The sequence below is a fragment of the Mandrillus leucophaeus genome, unplaced genomic scaffold, assembly GCF_000951045.1.
Source record: "Mandrillus leucophaeus isolate KB7577 unplaced genomic scaffold, Mleu.le_1.0 Scaffold329, whole genome shotgun sequence".
NCBI lineage: Eukaryota > Metazoa > Chordata > Mammalia > Primates > Cercopithecidae > Mandrillus > Mandrillus leucophaeus.
The window spans coordinates 1,291,815-1,310,725 of record NW_012103465.1 but is presented as its reverse complement, the minus strand read 5'-3'; positions in this window follow the sequence as shown (position 1 = coordinate 1,310,725).

Genomic DNA, 18,911 nt, shown 5'->3' with positions numbered 1-18,911 from the left:
ACTGACCCTGTGAAGGGGCTGCTGAATAAAGTCAACTCTCATTTAGCTGGTGTCTCTCAAGTGTTCTTCCAGCTCCCTGCCCCACATCCACCCACTTTCTTCAGACCTCAGCTGGGGCTGGATCCCAACTGTGAGCGTGACACTGGAGTTGTACAGATGCTCACTTGAGGCGTTCTTCCCTTATCAGTCTAGCATTCCCAGAGGAAGGTCATATACCAGTTAAACTCCGCCATTTGCCTCTTAATGTACATACTTGAGCCCATTTACCCAACTCCCGAGATCTTATTGAGAAGCTGCTGATCAATAGTTTCAGGTGTTTTCTATCCATTAGTAGACCGCCTTTCCCTGGTGCCAGCTGTGACCAATTATTTTATTATTTTAGAGAGCAAGTTGACAACCACCTGACCAACACCTGATGGTCTTCTGATATTCCTGATGTGTGTGTGTGGTGGGGTAGCCCTCTCCTGCCCTGCTCATGCGTGACTAGCTACCTACTATAACATTACCTGCACATATTTTAAAGTTGACATCTAGAATGTTTCAAATTAAAATATTCACATGAATAGTATTTCCAGTTCATTGCTAATATTGACATTAAGGAATAGTTATAGTCACATTTTAAAGGAAGCCAGCGATTCTAATTAATACGGTTATTTGATATTCATTATCATCCATTAAAAATATTGGACAAGTTCTTATAGTCAGAAATCATATATATTTTCTTTATCTTCTCCAAATCTTATTTCCAATGTACTTTCTCCATAGAATTTTATCCTACTTGTAATATATTTTACACTTAAACATCTGTTATCCTAACCTTATCATACCTGCTACAACTAAAATGTATATAAATTTAAATGCAACTTAAAAAAACTTCCATGACCATATGTCTCATAAAAACTCTTGATTTAATTATCACTATACTTTTTATTACTAATTATAGATGAAGATAGCTATGAAGATAAGGGAATTTAAGTCTAAGGACCCCTTATTCTGTGGTCACTGTGATTGCTGGGAGTTGCCAAGTCACATAGTAATCTATCATCAAAGATTAGTTTTAATGATCTCTCAGTTGGCAACTTAATAGGCCTCCCTCAACTTTATTATGAACAAAGAATTAGCTACCATCTGAGTTTTGAAATGATTACAGTCATTTACTTTCTCTACAGTGACAGCAATATTTTGAATTGCATCTTTTTTTGTTTTTTGGTGCTGTAAATATTTTTATACCTATGACAACTAAACACTAGATGTCATAAAATTTAGGGTGAGTGAGAGGTATGCCTTTCCTTTAAAAAGTGAGCACTGAGAAGGGGAATCTGCATCTTCATTAGTGTTTCTCAGGAAGATCAATTAAAAAAAAAACTATTTGTGGAAGTAGACAGTCTGGAAATATGTTTCCTTAAAATATGTTTCCTGGGCTTTAACATACCTCAGCTTGAAGACCACTGGTGTGAAGAGTAAAGGTTGGGTCATTCTGTTTCTCTCTCTTGCTCGCTCTCACTCTCTTTCTCTTTCTCTTTCTCCCTCTCCTGTGCCTGGGAAAACACTGATTTGCAGAATCAATATAGTTTATTTTTTAAGAAAGATAAACATGGCCCAGGTGCAGTGGCTCATACCTGTAATCCCAGCACTTTGGGAGGCCGAGGTGGGGAGATCACAAGATCAGGAGATAGAGACCATCTTGGCTAACACGGTGAAATTCCATCTCTACTTTTAAAAAATACAAAAAATTAGCTGTGCGTGGTGGCACACACCTGTAGTCCCAGCTACTTGGGAGGCTGAGACAGGAGAATCGCTTGAACTGGGGAGGTGGAAGTTGCAGGAAGCTGAGATTGTGCCACTGCACTCCAGCCTGGGCAACAGAGCGAGGCTCTGTCTCAAAAACAAAACAAAACAAAAAAAGATAAACATTCTACTTTCTTCATAATGTTTCCCATCTTTCATAACAAACTCCATCTTTTCCTGGAATATGCAGTACATTTTAGTTCCTCTAGTAATCCGGTCTAGTTACCATGATCTCCTCACCCTATCTCCTCCCACAATCCCTCTCTCAACCTGTCTTCTCTCACGTCTGCCAGGTATAAAAAGTGTACTCATCACCAAGTCACACACGCAAGGGCTGGGCCTAAGCTTTGAACTGATATCTTGTAAGCATGTTCTCCTCCCCAGTGGTGGCTACCAGGGAATGTGTGGGTTCTTTCAATGGTTGCCCTCCAAAAGACATATATACATTCTAACTTCCCAAACCTGTGAATGCGACCCCCCTTGGAAAAAGGGTCTTTGCAGATGTAATCAAGGATATTGAGAGGAGATCATCTTAGACAACCTGGATGGGCCCTAAATCCAATGGCAAGTGCCCTCGTAAGAGACAGAAGAGGAGAAGACACATGAAAATGAGGAGGTAATGTGACCATGGAGGCAGAGGTTGGAATGATGCAGGGAAGGAAGCCAAGAAACAGAGAACGCTTCCAGAAGCCGGAAGAGACAAGGAAGGATTCTCCCCAGAGCCTCTAGAAGAAATAAGACCACGCTGATGCCTTGATTTCAGGGTGCCGTCCTCTGGAACTGTGGGGGAAATTTTCTGTTGTTTGAAGCCACCAAGTTTGTGGTAATTTGTTACAGTAGCCTTTGGAAACCAATACATCCATCTAAAGAAATAATAATTGAAATACAACAAGCCAATTTTATCAATGATTAATATTAGCATTACCATAAAGATTTCATAAAGGATTTGTTATGAGGAACTTCAGAAAAAACTTAGGTCCTTTCCACATGGGCCAGTTTTGTTCTTGGCTGTAAACTACGTGAGAGGAGCTTGAGGAAGCACTTTATATTCTGAGTCACCCGCACTTTTGAGAGGGCCCAGCTCTGAGTTCAGGAAGGTGAGTTAGTTCATAATTAGGCAGCCTCTTTTTTTATGACCAGATCCTGACTTATATCCAGGCAGAATAAGTGAAACACTGTGTAAGATTTGATCTGAGAGGCTGGGAAGCCTATGAGCCAAAATACCTCGTCTACCAAGAATATGTGACCTAAATGTCAAAGGGATTCATTCTTTGGGGTTAAGGCAGGAGCTCTGAACTTAGAGAGATTATCTAGTAGTTACTGGGCTCTCTTTGCTAAGCACCCTAAAAAAGGCATTGTTATTGTAAAATACAGTCAAATGTTGTTATTTATGGCAGCTATGTTCTATGAAGGTGCCACTAAAGTTCCTCCTAGGGGAAAAACCTAGGGTTAGGTTCCTGCAAGCTTCTGGTCACAACATTGTCATTCATCCACCAACAGATGGAAGGTGTGTGAGGGTGAAGCGGGATGCAGTGTTCTATGGCCTTTACGCCAGACTGAGAAAATCTCATTCCTAAGGGCTTCCGGAGCCTGAATGAAAGCCATGCAGCAACCAAATGTGAGAATGAGAAAAAGGGAAAAGAGTAGAGTACTTAGATGATTGAGAAAGATGAGAGACAGAGAGAAGGAGGGTGAGGAGGAAAAAGTCTTAAAGGAAAATTGGAGAAGCCAGAGAAGCCTGATCAGGAACTGGGAGGAAGAAGAAGGTGTGGGAGGCAGATAAATGAGACCCGGGATTTCATACAGCTTGGCTGGGTTTAACAGTCCAACTTGGGAGCTCTGAAGTCATAGAACCCAGGACTTCTAGGGAAGCTGGATCTTCTAAAGTCAACCTGCTTAGTTAAGAGGAACATTGTCTCCAGAGGATCAGAATGGATTTATAAACCTTGCTTCCTCCCTGCAATTCATTCTATTAGGAGGTCACAGACTGGGGGCACACAGAAAGCAGTTCAGCTTTTGAAGAAAAGGTCCTTTTATGGCACATGAATCTGTAAGTGTGGGGGATTCTTGTCAAAAGAAGAACTGCTTCCTTTTCTTAACTCTGCAGCAGATCAGTTTCTCTGCAAAGAGGACTAAGGACCTGCGAATCGGTTACTCAGGGCTTGGAGAGCCCAACCTTTGAAGCTGGAGCCGAGTGACTATGCTGGGTAGCTGCCGGAGACAGGCATTAACTTTGGGACAAGAGTCCCTGGCTCTGCCGGCCCACTTCTAGGGAAATTGTTCACAATACAGCAGCGAGTAAACCTGCAATCCCAAGTTAAGTAATGGAAGACGAATATGGTCTTTTGGGCCCAGCCAGTTGCACTAGTGTCTGCGGGCTTTCCTACCACATTGCTGCTGCTCTCTCGACCTTGTCAGTGAGGGAAGAACTTGGCCCTTGGGACTGCCGCTCACACGTGGGTGCCAGTTGCGGCAGAATCACACCAAGAGCGAGTGCCCACTCATCAAGCAAAGAGCCCAGTCAAAGGCCGTCTCCAAACCGACGCCCACGCCCGCAGAGAGGTCCCAGCGAACAGCAGGTGTCACCCTTTTGCTTCCAAACCCCAACCACTTTCAGGTGCCTCGCACGCTCTCCAAACTTGTGTGTTCAGGGCTGCCGGCCCGCTGGGTGGCTGGGCCCATCTGCGCGTCTACAGGGCGCTCCTGTGCGGTGGGTGGGGAGTCGCCGCTTTCCAGCTCGCCCTGCAGGGGGATGAGGGAGGTGATACCGAGGGCAACAGGTGCCAGCAGAAGTCACCGGGCGTCTCGGAGGTCGAAGATTGAACTTGCAACGGGAGCTGGGGAAGGTGGTGCGCGCTTCCAAGTCCCTCCCCCTTGCCCTAGCAGTTTTTCGGTGCCCAGAGCAGCGCGGGGAAGGCACTGCTAGGGCTCACGGACAGAGACGCTTGGTCCATGGCTGCGACTCTGGCTCCGGCCCGGGTCCCAGCGCGCCTGCAGTACAGCGTGCAACTGCATTTTGTGACAGAGGAGCAGCTCTTTCGGCCTGGGCAGTTCTTGTGCCCCAGCCGGAAATTTCTGCGGCTGGAGGTGCACCCAGCAGGGGAGGAGGCGGACGCGACGGTGACTGATGGTGAAGTACCGGGCACTACCCCCGTATGCCGAGTCCCACTCAGAAGTTGTGGCTGTTTCTCGCGCGGGCGCGGTCGTGGGAGCGCGGGTGTGTGCACTTTAGCGCACGTGTAGGGATGCGAGTGTGTGCGCCCATCGCGCGTGCATGGAGTGCGTGTGTGCGCACTCGTTGGGCGTGTACGGGACTGCGTGTATGTCCGGTCCGCGTGCGTGTACTGAGGTGCTCTATGTTGCCCGGCGCACGGGTGAAGTGTGGGTTGCGCACTCCGGCTGTCACCGAGCCGCTGTGCACCCCCAGCAGCTCTCTGAAGGGAAATGCCGGCTACCTCTCCTGTCCGGACAACGTCCAGATGGATCCCGTCGTATCTTTATTGCTCTCAGAAAACTTAGTAGCTGTAGGCGGACGAGCTCTGAGAACTAGCTTTGGCCTTAAGAGATGCCAAAAGTGGGGTCAGGAGAAAACAGGCCTGTGATTTCTTCGCCGGGAATCCATTCAGGACCAAAACAGGAGAGGCACCAATGTCTTGGTACTTCCAAGCCTACGTGTTTCTCATTCCTTTCCAAAGGAATAGGCCGCCTTGCAGTTGCACCCGAAGCTTTCTGGTGAGCGAAGTTGTGAAGTTGAGAAAGGACTAAGCGGGGTGTACACCAGGCTAAGTGGCTGTTGCAGTCAGTGTGGCATCCATTTGGCATTGCTTTTTGGTTCAAAATGTGGCCTTCACCAAGAAAGTACAAGCGCAGTCACCTGGGCTCCACGAGTTGTGGGTATGTTAGGGGAATGCTTTTAACCTTGGTGGGATCCCAGATCTTTTTGAGAATTTGAGGACATGTGTAGACTTTGGCTCCAGCAAATGCTCATACTTGCTCACAAAACGTTGCATAAAAATTGGAGGGGTTCATGCTTCTTGTCCCCAGCTCATATTAAATACCTGGCTCTAGTAAGTGTGGAAAGCAGAGCCCCTAAGGCATCTGTGAGGCTCCAAAGACTTAAGGAGTTTCTTCCTACCCAACTTCTGAGAGTCTGAGTAGAGTTTAAAGTGTTCTGCCCTGTGAATTGGTTCCAGTGGGAATTTCAAGTAACCGGCAGGTACTGCCTTCTCCCTCCTCAGTGATAAGGATACAAGTTCACTGCTCTATCTTCAAGGACTTAGAACATGATCAGGCACATAGTAGACACTCAATAAATGCTTATTGTGGAGCAAAAGCAAGCCCTGGGATGTGTCTTCTCCCTTTACTGTAGGCCGGGATGGGCAAGTTTGGGTCTTAAAACGAAGTATTAAATACCATTTGACTAGTGTTTTAGGAAGCTTGAGTCTTGGTAATGGATCAAAAGTCTTATTCAATAGCTCATTGATTTCTCTTTTGGATGCAAGAGAAGAAAGGAAGTAGCTTTTAATGTTTCTTTTGGGAATTCCGAAACTCAAGATTCCAGAAAAGAGTTCTGTTTGCCTGCTATTGTCAATATTTAATCTCTAGTCATGTATAGAGAAAAGAGCACATTTGCAACTTGTGCATTATTTCATGTCCTATGGTATTCTTTTCCACAAATATATGTTAAGCGAAGACATATCCAAAGTTCAAGGTGATTGGAGTTGCAGACTCCCCAAGGCATTACTCCAGTGCCTGGTCTTTGAGGACATAATTATCCTAGAGAAGCTCACCTTTAATGCAATACATCAAGTCCAGAATGACCTCTGTGGTATGTGTTGACACAGGCTAATGGAAATAGAATAATTAAAGCTAAGGCAGGGAGGTAGTCATTGCCACAAGATTTTGACAGAATTCCTTGGGAAAGATTCATTAATAAGGAAGCATAAAACTCACTTTCCAGTCCTAAGGTGCATTCAATGCATGAATGTAGTTATTAAAGCTCAGTTCCCTTTTATGGAAAGTTTTGGAGAGAAACTATTCCAGAGTTTTTCTTTAAAGTAGCTCATTTTATTATATCACGAACTAGGCCCCTGTGGATGGGGACCAGGGAGAGAAAGCTTAAAAAGAAATTCTAATACATTATTGGAAGAAAAAAGATTCTGGCAGACTCAAATATTGTGTATTTAGTAGCAGAATTTTGAGTGGCTAGGATTTCTTTGGGAATAAATTTGGCCCAAATTCTTTCATGGACTTTAGAAATGGGTCTAAGCAAGGTACACTGAGAAAATTATACAGATTTACCTCATAGCTAGAGTTAGTTGTTAAGTAGATAGATTCTGGGATAATGCTGCCTCAATTAGAATCCAGGCTGTACTCACTGGCTATGTTACCTGTAGTGAATGATCCACTCTATTTAAGCTTCATTTCCTCATCTGTAACATAAGGATGATAATATGAATTATAATGTTTAAATAAAATACTACATGTCCCATGTTTAGGACAATGCCTGGGATATATTAAGAGCTCAGTAAGTATTAGCTGCTATTATTATGTAGAGACAAATTCTCACTCTGTCAGCCAGGCTGGAATGCAGTGAAGTGATCATAGCTCAGTATAACCTCAAACTCCTGGGCTTGTGTGATCCTCCTGCCTCAGCCTCCTGAGTTACTAGAACTACAGGCATGCACCACCATGCCCGAATAATTTTTAAAATTTTTTGTAGAGATGGGATCTTGCTATATTGTCCAGGCTGGCCTTGAATTCCTGGCCTTAAGCCATCCTCCCTCCTCAGCTTCCCAAACCATCGGGATTACAGACGTGAACCACTGCACCTGACCTATTATTAATGTTACATTTACTTTATGTCCCCCAGATAACAGTTTCCTTAGGCTCTTCTTAGAGTGAGTGAGGCTAGATTTTGGTAAAGATGTTCCAAACAAAACCATTAAATCTGCTAAATAATAACTTGAAAAATGTGAACAATCTTTTAGAGTCCACATTTCAATAGCTTGACATGTAAAAAATGGAACAGAACAAGACAAACCAGTCTATTCTAATTTCAAACTTTCCAAAATTGACCACAATTTTATAGAGGTAACACACCAGGGGATCCGGCAAGCAATGGATTCTAGCTTGTGAGCTCTGGGAAGACATTGATTCATTTCTTCTTTTCTCAAATATTTTTTGAGTCCCCATCCTGCCAGGAGCCTGCGTAAAAGCGTGTTTTATTCATCCTCCTATCCCCAGGGCCTTCCACAATACCAAGTACACATGAGACATCAAAAAATGTTTCTTGAATGAATCAGTGCTTTAAAACAGGTTTCTAAGTCTTGCTAAAATAAAACTTAAAATACTGAGCACTGAGTGTGCAGAATCCAAGTTGCCCAAGACAATTAAGACATTGGCTTGACTTGCAGTCTAGAGGGATGTTTCAAAATGCAGTATGGTAATAGAAATTTGAGGTACAGTAAGGTCAACAGATCAGGAGACAATTGCCATTGAGAAGATGGTTTGTTACTCACAGTTCCCAATGGGAGGGGGCATACCACACCACAAGGGGGTCACATGGAGAAGCACCTGGGTGGGTCAGGGGCAGAAGCAGGGGGCGGGGCGGTGGGGGGAGCTGTAAGCAGGAACCTTTATTGTGCTTTCTGTGGGAAGGAATGGGTGAGGCAGGGGGTTGGCTGATTTGAATGATTTCAGTGGGCTTTAGGGTTTAGAGGCTGTCTCTAGTTGTCCGGTACCTGGCCCTGGGGTAATTAGGGCAGACGATAGTGGCCCAGAGTGTGAAAGCCCCATAAAAAAGGTGGTTGGGCTGTGGACTCTGGACTGGTTGATTTATACTTGAAAGGCATGCTCTCAAGTGAGTTGTTTACTCTCTCTAGGAATTGGCATACCTTGGGAGGGGCGGTCTCTCCAGGGTGAGAAAGGCCCCAGATGTTGAAGCATCAGAATACAGAAAATGAAAAACATGGTTAAAACAAGAGAGAATCAGAATACAAGAGAATAAGAAAGTATAGAGCATGGGTTGAATGCTGGCTTCGGATAAGAACCTCAGTTCAGGGGATGAGAAAAAATATTTGTTGGTTTTTATGCCTCAAGTGTATTCAAACCAGTAACTGGAAAAGGGGGGAACAAAAAAAGTAGGGGATGGACCTGCCTCTGCCTCTCCCCAACCCTTTAACCCAAGCTCTCTGTAAGCCCCGTGCTGGGGGACTGGAGAAGAAAGAAATTAAGAGCTGAGGCTGTATTACACAAAGGCTAAGAGTAGACTGGATTTCCAGGAAATAAGAGAAAACTTTTTTCATTTTTCAGTTTAGAGATGTCTTTTAATTAATCCGTAAGAGTTAGGAAAATTTATAAACAAGTCCCACAGATAATCACATATGAAAATGCAGTGGTTTTTGTCTGTGAGGTATTGTAAAAGGATACTAGGCTTTTTGTTCCCTGGTGAATGCTCGTCTCATTAGAGGGGGAAAAAAAGAGCAGAAGAAAAGTCAGAGAAAAACACCCTTTATAGCTCATGGGAACTCTAATCTTCCTTCATTAAATTCTATGATAGCAGACTTAGGAAGTTGAGGCCTGTGGACAGGATCCTGAAGGCAGTCACCCACATATGAGATAAGCATTCATTAATTTTCCTTCCACAGATATCTATGGAACACATATTCTGTGCCAATCATTGTGTGAGCCATAAATGAGCTAGCTAAGAACCTACCCTACAGATCTAATGCTTTAATTGAGGAAAACAATAGTCAAAGATAGAAACCAGGATAATTTCAGATTGAGATCAATGTTTTGAAGAAAATGAACAGAATGAAAAAAGGCTACATAGAGAGGGAAGGAGGCCAATTTAGGGAGTGTGGTCAGGGAAGACTTCTCTGAGGAAGTAATATTTGATCTGAAGCAGGAAGGAAAGATGAAAGGAGCCAGCTAAGCCAAGAGCTGGAGGAAAAATATTGCAGGCAGAAAGAATGGCAGGTAGAAAGGGCCTGAGGCTAGGAGGGAGCATGTGTGTTTGTAGCGGCCTGTGTAGCTGAAGTTTCATAAGAGAGAGAGGGAGCAATGGAAGTTTAAAATTAGTGTTCCACTTATTACTGTAGCATAACAAGCCACCTCAAACTCGGTAACTTAAAATAACCATGTATAATGTTCCCAGATTGTGTGAGTTAGGACCAGGGTGATCCTTTGTGGCGTTGACTGAGGTCAGTCTCTGGCACTCAGCTGGTGACTGGCCTGGTCTGAAGATCCGAGAACACATCACTCTTCTGGGCAGGCGCTGGAGCTGATGTGATGTGTTCACTTGGCTGGGCCACAGTGCCTAGACATTTGATCAAGCATTCTGGATGTTTCTGTGAGGGTATATTTTGGATGAGATTAATATTGAAATTGGTGGGCTTTGACTGAAGCAGGTAAATGCATGGATTTTTGATGTGTCCCACAATGGACTTCCTAATTCTTCACTCCTGAATTGAACTTAACCCCACTCCTCAAAAACAAAACAAAACCAACCAACCTGCAGGCCTATCCCAGAAAACAACTTCTCTGCAGGCAGACAGACAAGGAAGCAAGAGTGGAGGGGGCTAGGCTGGGCAGGCTCATGTCTTCTTCCAATATATCCATCAGAGAACTCCAGGGAGAGAGAATGGAGCTGGGGAGAGAGACCAAAATTGTTACTGGAGCACAGTATTTCTCAACAGAGCATGAATAACTTGAGCTGGGAAAATTCTTCACTGTAAAGACATTGCAGAGTGATTAAGACCCCTTGCCCCTTGGCAACATATGTCAGCATCCCCATTCCCCAATTACTGCGATAATGACGAACAACCTTCCTGCGTTGCTAGAACAACTCCTTTCACATGGACATGAGGGAGAAAAAGATACACAAACCACCATCTTTCCCCACAAACAATCACAGATTCACAATACTCTCTCACACTTTTCCATCTAAACTCCGAAGAACACCACACTCATCTTTGACACAGCAGTGCCTCTCCCAAACAGCAGACTACGCCTCACATTCATCATCAAACTCAACCTCGCTACCATTTCGCCCGAGCAACAATTTAGATATTGTTGTTGTACTGAAGAGTCAATAAAAAATGTGAAATACAGTCAGAATCCTGCTAAGTATCTTCTTTCTTTTATTGTTATTTTACCAAGAGCAATACTTTCATGGTTTCAGTATAACTTTCGGAGAAAGATCTTTAATGAGACTAAACTGAGAATTCCAGGTAGCCCTGGTTTTGTGGGTCCAGTTATGGAATGTGTATCAGTGAAGCGAAAGTGTTTCCTTCCTCTGTCAGGCAGGACTGGTACCTTGAGCAGATGACAAATGAAAAACTGATCAAAACCCCACATGGCTGAGTCTGAAGACAAAGAAGTGAAAATAGACGAAAAGGCTTGTTTTCCTGGCCAAATAAAGACCCTTTAAGGTTCCTTTTCTCAACCAGGCGCGGTGGCTCACGCCTGTAATCCCAGCACTTTGGGAGGCCGAGGCAAGTGGGTCACTTGAGGTCTGCAGTGCAAGACCAGCCTGCCCAACATGCTGAAACCCTGTCTCTACTAAAAAAATACAAAAATTAACTGGGCATGGTGGCGTGTACCTGTAATCCCAGCTACTCTGGAGGCTGAGGCAGGAGAATTGCTTGAATCCAGGAGGTGGCGGTTGCAGTGACCCCAGATCGTGCCATTGCACTCCAGCCTGGGTGACAAAACTCTGTCTCAAAAAATAAAATAAAATAAAATAAAATAAAATAAAATAAAATAAAGTGATTAAAATAGTCCTTTTTCCCCTCCATTTTCAATAGTTGCACTAAGTTGTGGTTCTTTATTCAGTACTGGTAAATAAACCAGTTTGAAGACAGGCACTCCACTGATTGATACTTATAGTAAATGCCATTTTGAAGAAAAAGAGGTATGGCTATCTTGTGAGTAAAGTGTAGACAGCATGGTTAGTCGGCCCCTGATTTTGAGAGTTAATACTGGAAACAAAGAGGTTATTGAGGCAAGAAAGAAAGTATCGTTGATATAATATTTATGCTTTGTGTTATGATTGATCACAGTCTTTAAAATTAATTTTTAATTGTATGTATTTAAGGTGTACAGCATGATGTGTTATCATATACGGAGTGAAATGATTACTGTGGTCAAGAAAATTAGCATATCTATCAGCTTCTGTAGTTACCTATTTTTTATTGTATGGTGAGAGCACCTCAGATCTGTTCTCTTAGCAAATTTTCATTATGCAATACAATATATTACCATAGTCCTCATGCTGTATATTAGATCTCTAGATTTACTCTTAGTGTTTGAAATAACTACTTTAAAATATGAGGCTTATAAAAATGTACTAGACTAGAGCCATGCTGCTGCTGAAAATCCCTCTTTTTCCCCTCTTCCCCATGCTTCTGTCACAGATGGTGCACGCTCATACCCCTGGCAGTTTGAAGCAGAAGTCTGAAGTGAGTGTATTCTGTCACCAAGTAGAACCCTCCTCCTTCTCCTTCCACCATTTTCCTCCCTCGTAAACTCCCAGTGTCTAAGAGCCTTTCTCACACCCCACGCCCCCTCCAATGCAGCCAGTGTTTCACCCTGAAGATTTGCTGATAAAAGTGGAAGGAGTCAGGTTTTCCCCAGTGCACCAGCATTTTAATAAGAAACAAACCCTTTGCTCAGAGGAATGACCTTACATCCTTGATTAAAGTCTTTTGTCAGACCTCTGAGAGACCTCTGGGTTTTCCAGATCACTCTCAGATCCAAATATTTACCTTCATTCACCTAAGCTGTTCCTTTGTGTTATGTGCTGTATGAATTATCTTTATACAGTAATCTGGAGGGTAGATAATATTGACATCATTTTACTGGTCCATTTTATCGCGGGTATGTTGTCCTCAAAATCTGATTATTTCCGTCTTTCCATGATACCTTCTTGTATTTAGTGACCCAACATTTGGCCTGTGGTAGAATTGGACTTTTAGCCTCAAAACCAAGTTGGATTTGCCCATAGAATGAGGAAGTGCTTGTTAGTTTTGTTTGGGGGAGCTGGATCCCTTCATAAGCTTAGAAACCTCAGTGAGACAGTAGAGTGACTGACAATGTAACTCTTGGCATATTTTGGACAAAATTGAGGTTTTCTAATATCCAGGACACCCATATAAATAAAATTATGCATGACCTTCTTTTCTTAATCGCTTCTCACCATTTTAACCCCTGTTTTATGAGGACTAGGCTGGCGAGGGACCAGGTCAGATGTCCCCATTTATGAGCTTTGTGACCTTAGAAGATTTATTGGAACCTGCCTGAACCTTAGTTTTCTCTCTTGGAAGCTAGGGTAATTTTTACCTCAAATCATAATAATAACATAGAATAATGAAAAGTGAAAAAAAGGCAAAATGATTTCTTTTCATTTTGAAAATAAATGGAGTCAAAATTAACAAATATAAATAACATCAAGATATTTTTTACAAGCAGTTGTAAAGAGAGGTTACTACTTTTGTGGAGCTTACATTCTAGTACCATCCAAAAAAAAGCATTAGGATAATTTGTGCTGGACTTCGTGTGTGTGTGTGTGTGTGTGTGATCCTAACTGATTGTGTATGGTTGTCCTTCACATTCACAATATGGCTGACTTTGTAAAATCAACTCTGCTGAGAAACGTCTTCTCAGGCTTTTTGATGTGCTGTTCCTTTTGCTTGAAATGCTGTTCTACGCCCATACCCCCATCCTGGCTCTTTGTATATCTGGGTTCTTTTCATCTTCTAGTTCAAAGTTTGAAAGTCGTATTTTCAGAAAGACGTTCTCATCATGCTAAGCACCCACTGCTCCTACCACATCCGCTGTCATTTCTCTCAGCCTTCTTTCTTTCCTAGCAATTATCACAACTGGTAATGAGAACTAAAAATATTTTTTAAAAATTTATCCTTGGTTAAAATTGAAGTTGGACTCACAGGCCACAAATCACAAGATAATTTAATGAGAAACCTTGAGAGGAAGGGAAGAGGCTGACCCAAATGCTTTTGAGAATGTGAGTGAGAAGATTGAAGCATATTTCCCAATTAGGAATCATAAAGGCAGAAAGAATAAAGAGCACAAGCCAGGCTGGGTTAAATGACTATTTAGGTTAGAGCAATGCATATTCTGAATGTTGTTACTGTGAAATTGAATTCCTGGTCAGTTTCTTAGCCAAGAAGGGTAAAAGGGGTCTCCAGTGCTATTTTGTTTTAAACTATAAAGTTTATTGTTCTCTCCTAGAAAATATAAGCCAACCTTGAGGCTATTACGATGACCGAAAAGCTTGCTTAACATGTTTATTGTGAGAAATTGTATTTATTTACTACATGTTTGTTTTTAGAAAATTGAATTTGTTAGAAGGCTTGTTGTAAAAATTGACTTTATTCATCTAGTTGTACATTGCAGCACCGTGATGAATAGTTTACTGACCTTCAGTAACTCTGTATCAGTGACAGGACTTAATTTCATTTATTGATTTGTGCAACTTGTATTTATTACATACCTACTATGAGCCAGGCACTGTTCAAGGAACTGAGGAAATAGCAGTGCGTTAGTTGTGCATTGCTGTGTAACAAATAACCACCAACTTAGTGGCTTAAAACAATACACATTTATTATCTCAGAGTTTCTGTGGCCAGGAGTCTGGGCATGGCTTAGCTGAGTTCTCCACTGCAGAGTCTCTCAGGAGCTACAATCAAGGATCCAGCTAGTGCCAAAGTCTCATATAAAGACTTGACTAGTAAAGCACCCTCTTCTGCGCCGACTGTGTGATTGTTGGCTTAATTCAACTCAATTTCTTGCTAGCTGTTCCCTGGTGCCCTGAGTTCCTTGGCACATGGGCCAGCCTTACATGGCATCTTGCTTTATGAAAGCCAGCAAGAGGGAGAGTCTAATAGCAAGATAAAAGTCTCAATTTTATGGAGCCCAATCGTGGAAGTGACATTCCATGACCTTTATCATATTCTATTGGTTAGTCAGAAGCTCTGTCCACACTTGGGTAGAGATTACACAGGGACATGAATCCAGGAGGTGGGGGTTATTGGGGGCTGTCTTGGAGTCTACCTGCCCTGAACTGTGAATAAAACAAATCCATTGATTTTTATGGAGCTTGCATTCTAGTGCCATTCAGTAAGCATCAGGGTCTTTTTTCTGTGCATGACTTTCTACAGGCCTGTTTGAGAAAAACATATTTTGTACTTCTAATAGGTTTATTGCTAAGCACTATATGAAGAAATCTTTTTTTAAATTAGTTATCAGATATGGTCCTGCCCTGAAGCCCTCAGGGTGTTTGCAATTGAATTGCATAACTAAAGAATGTACATAAAATATATAAACATCTCTCAGCAGAGTGGCAGTGATCAATGGAATAGAAAAGCTCCAGTATGCTTCTGCCTCCAAGCCCTTTACTTTACTTTGTATAGCTGGATGGAAGAGGCTCTTATTTCTGAAGAAGATAGACCTTGCTGTGGTAACCTCTGCTTAATTTTTTGTCAGGTTTATTGCATCACAACTTCATTTCTTTATGGGGAGGTTTAGCTAGATTTTCTTCTCTGTAGGGAAGAGGTGTATTGAAGATAAATTTTACCTTGTGTCTTGGTTCAGGTGCTATTTGAAATATTGTATTAACTCATTCACAAAGAGACAGACTGAGCTGCTGTTTCAAACACCAGAAATTACAACGAGGTTTTATAGAATGAAACAAAGGGGTGAGAGAGAAGAAGGAAGAAAGGAGGAAGGAAGGAAGAAAGGAATAGAAGGAGGGAGACGGGGGAGGGAGGAAGTAAGGAAATAAGGAAGGGAGAAAGAAAGGAAGCTGGAGCCTCACTAGATTTGTTGCATCTTAGGGGATGATGGATAGTATACTCTATGGATGTTGATTTTTTAAAAACTAGCTATGTTTTATGGCTTTAAGTAATCATGTAAACATATTTCATAAGCCTTGATATTTATACAGTCTTGGGTTTAGAATTTATATCTTAAAAGACATGGAGATAGATTCTGTACCATCTTGAGAGAACACTTATGTCTTGGATCTTAGGTGTCAGAAAAATAAAAGATAAATGAAAATCCATTAATTGGAATGGGGAAAAGGAAAGTGAATCTGAATTGTACACATTCTTAGCCTAACAAAGTCTAGCTAATGGCAGTGCAGAGTCTGTGGTGTTTGTAAATACTGTATTGCAAACTGATATGAGATGCTTTGCTGCTCTTGGAAGAAGATGGAGGCACAGTTCAAAAACTGGTCTAAGACATTAGGAGGAAAGAGCAGAGCTGAGATGCATACCCAGCTGTTGTCCAGAAGCTGAGCTTTCATAATGGTTCTCTGTGCTCAGAAAACAGTTCCATGGAATTGCTTCATGTAAATTCCTGTGGACAAAGCTAATTTTTTTCTTACAAGGGCATTCACTTCTGATTTCATATTTTTTTCTTTCTCAGAGAAGTAAGTTTTCTTGTTTTGTTTCCACAGATAGCAAATCCTTCAGTATATGAATTCTGTTTCTTAGATGTCAAGGCTAGCAGGTCAAAAAAGCAGAGAACATGTCAACTACAGGCAATGAACACTAAGTTTTTAATCTAGAGAATATCATCAGAAGAGACTGGAGTTCATAGAGGTGGAAAACATTGGCAGACTCCTCTAGCTAGTTCATAAAGAGCCAGGGCTGGTGCTCAGTCCTCCCAATGGTCAGCTCTACTCTCTCCACCAGTCTTCACAGACGATATTTAGAATGCATTCTCTTAACCAATTTAATACAGTTTTTATCTCTTGACTCCCAGGAATAGTCATGATGTTTCTTTTCCATTTACAGGAAATCTTTGGCCCTCTGCCCCCCACCATAAAGCGTTTGACTCTTTGAAGTTCCAGTTAGAATGATAATATGTTCTCTAGGTTGAAGCATTTCAGTAGTATGGCCTGCTTTCTTTGTGCCTTCCCAGATTCTGATATGGCTCTTCCCTGTCAGATTTTTCAGGTTCAGGATTGTGTCTTCATAATTTCTGTATTCCTAGGAAGATATACAGTAGGACCTAGTGAATATAGTTATACAGCTTCTGGAGCAGAACGTATACTTTTATTCTTGGAAAATATGGACCAATAATTTTTATCACATTTTCTCAGCCATTATGACAGTGAGCCAGTTTGTCTGCAATCTTTGTTATAAATCAGTCAAATTCTTCTTTGCTTTTATTAGTTAATTTTGTCCCTCTTAGAGCAAATTATTCAGATAACCTGTGCCTGAACTTTAAAATAATAATGTGACAAATAAAGGGAAGCAGTTGAGTTAATTCGCAATGTCTGCTTCAATGAACCATCAGTTTGTGTTTTGGAAATAATCTCCAGGTCCTTCCACTCTTTTGTCCCTTGGCTCTTACTTCAATGTATTGCTATGGTTTTTGTTAATTCATGTGGGGCAAAACATATTTGCAATTTGTAGGTAACACTCATCTCTCAAAAGGGTCCTATGATTTCGAATAAATCAAGTTCCTTAGAAAGCCAGAGAAGACACTTTTCTTCATGGGGCTTAGATCCCAAACAGTAACTTATTATTTGATGTAGAACAGTAGACTTTAAAAAACCTTTTCCAGAGCAGCATTTTCTATTCGCAAGTAGGAGGATTATGATATTTGATGGTCATTTTAATAAATTTTGATAGTTATTCACTCATTTACAATTATTTGTTGAGCACCTTTCAGTGCCTGCACCATTATACTACCCAACAGTAATTAAAAAAATCAGTTATTTTATATGATTTTTACTCTTGATGATTTGACCTAAGAGACACAGAGACTGATGTCAGTACTTAGCAGACCTAAGAGTACCTAACCTTGTGAAAAGGTATATTCTTGCCCCTTCACTGCTTGACTCGGTCTTGGTTGCTCCTGGTTGTCTCTATGGAGACCACTATCTCTAACACTCATGGAATGAAATTTCTTTTAAAGATATCAATAACACAATACTAATAGAGTGAGACAAGAGACAACAGAGAAGAACTGAGGCATGAGAGGTAGAGTAGTGAAGTCTAGAAGGAACTATGAAGCCATGGTTATCTTTTTATAATAGCCTTCAGAGAGTAACTACCAAATATATTTTCTACTCTGGATAGGTCTTTCATTGGACACCTATGTGCTATGTAACTGTTCCTCAACATTCTGCTTCCTTTTTTCTCTCACACTTTTCACCTCCAGCTGGTTAACTGCTGGGGTTGTGGGCATCTTTTTGGAATGACCCTCAAATATATATCAGTCTTCTGTGGTTCTAGGATACCCAGCTTTCCTCTGTCAATCAAATATAATGCTATGCACCAACCACTTACTAGATAGAGCATGTTTTGAGGTACGTATTATGACCAGGGTAGAAAATTAGAGCTCTCACAGCAGAGTGTCATTAGAAATATTTTATGTGGTGGCATATTATTAAACACTTTAATTTGATGGGTAACCAAGGTAGTAGTGAAGGTGTAAATCTTAATCTCCCAACATATTCCCAACACCTAAATAACAATGAGAAGAAATAAAATTCATGCTCTCAGCATAACAAGAAGACAAATAATGTCCAAACTTCAAAAGACCTGCAGCTACAAAAATGAACACCAGATCTCTGTGAGTTATCTCTTGTCCTCCTCCCAGGGTCCTTGTGAAGTACAAGGGTAGTCTCTGAAAAATTGATTGGAATGGAGAAGGAAGACTTAGCAGCAGGCCTGATATTGTTCTAAAACCATCACCATAAAAAGAGAAAAAAAGTGATCTGCTGGATCAGGAAACTGACAACCAGGAGGAAGGTAAAATTGTACACAGTGCTTCAAGAGGAAGCCTTGGAAAGGTAACATTTGAGGAGAACAATTTAAAAAAGACAGGAATTCTTTCAAAGCTACATGCTGAATCGAAATAAAAAGAGAGCACATTTGCAGTCCTACAAACCAAAAGAAAAAAGGCAAAGGACAAGTAACCCTACCCTACAGTCCTGTTTAAAACAACAGCAACAACAACAACAACAGCAAAAACCCTGTCAACCGTATTTTACTGCCCTGACATAAGACAGAATTCTTGAACTAGGAATCTCTGAAACCTATTCAAACCTAAACCACCAGCCCTGTACACAGAAATGCAGAGGCACA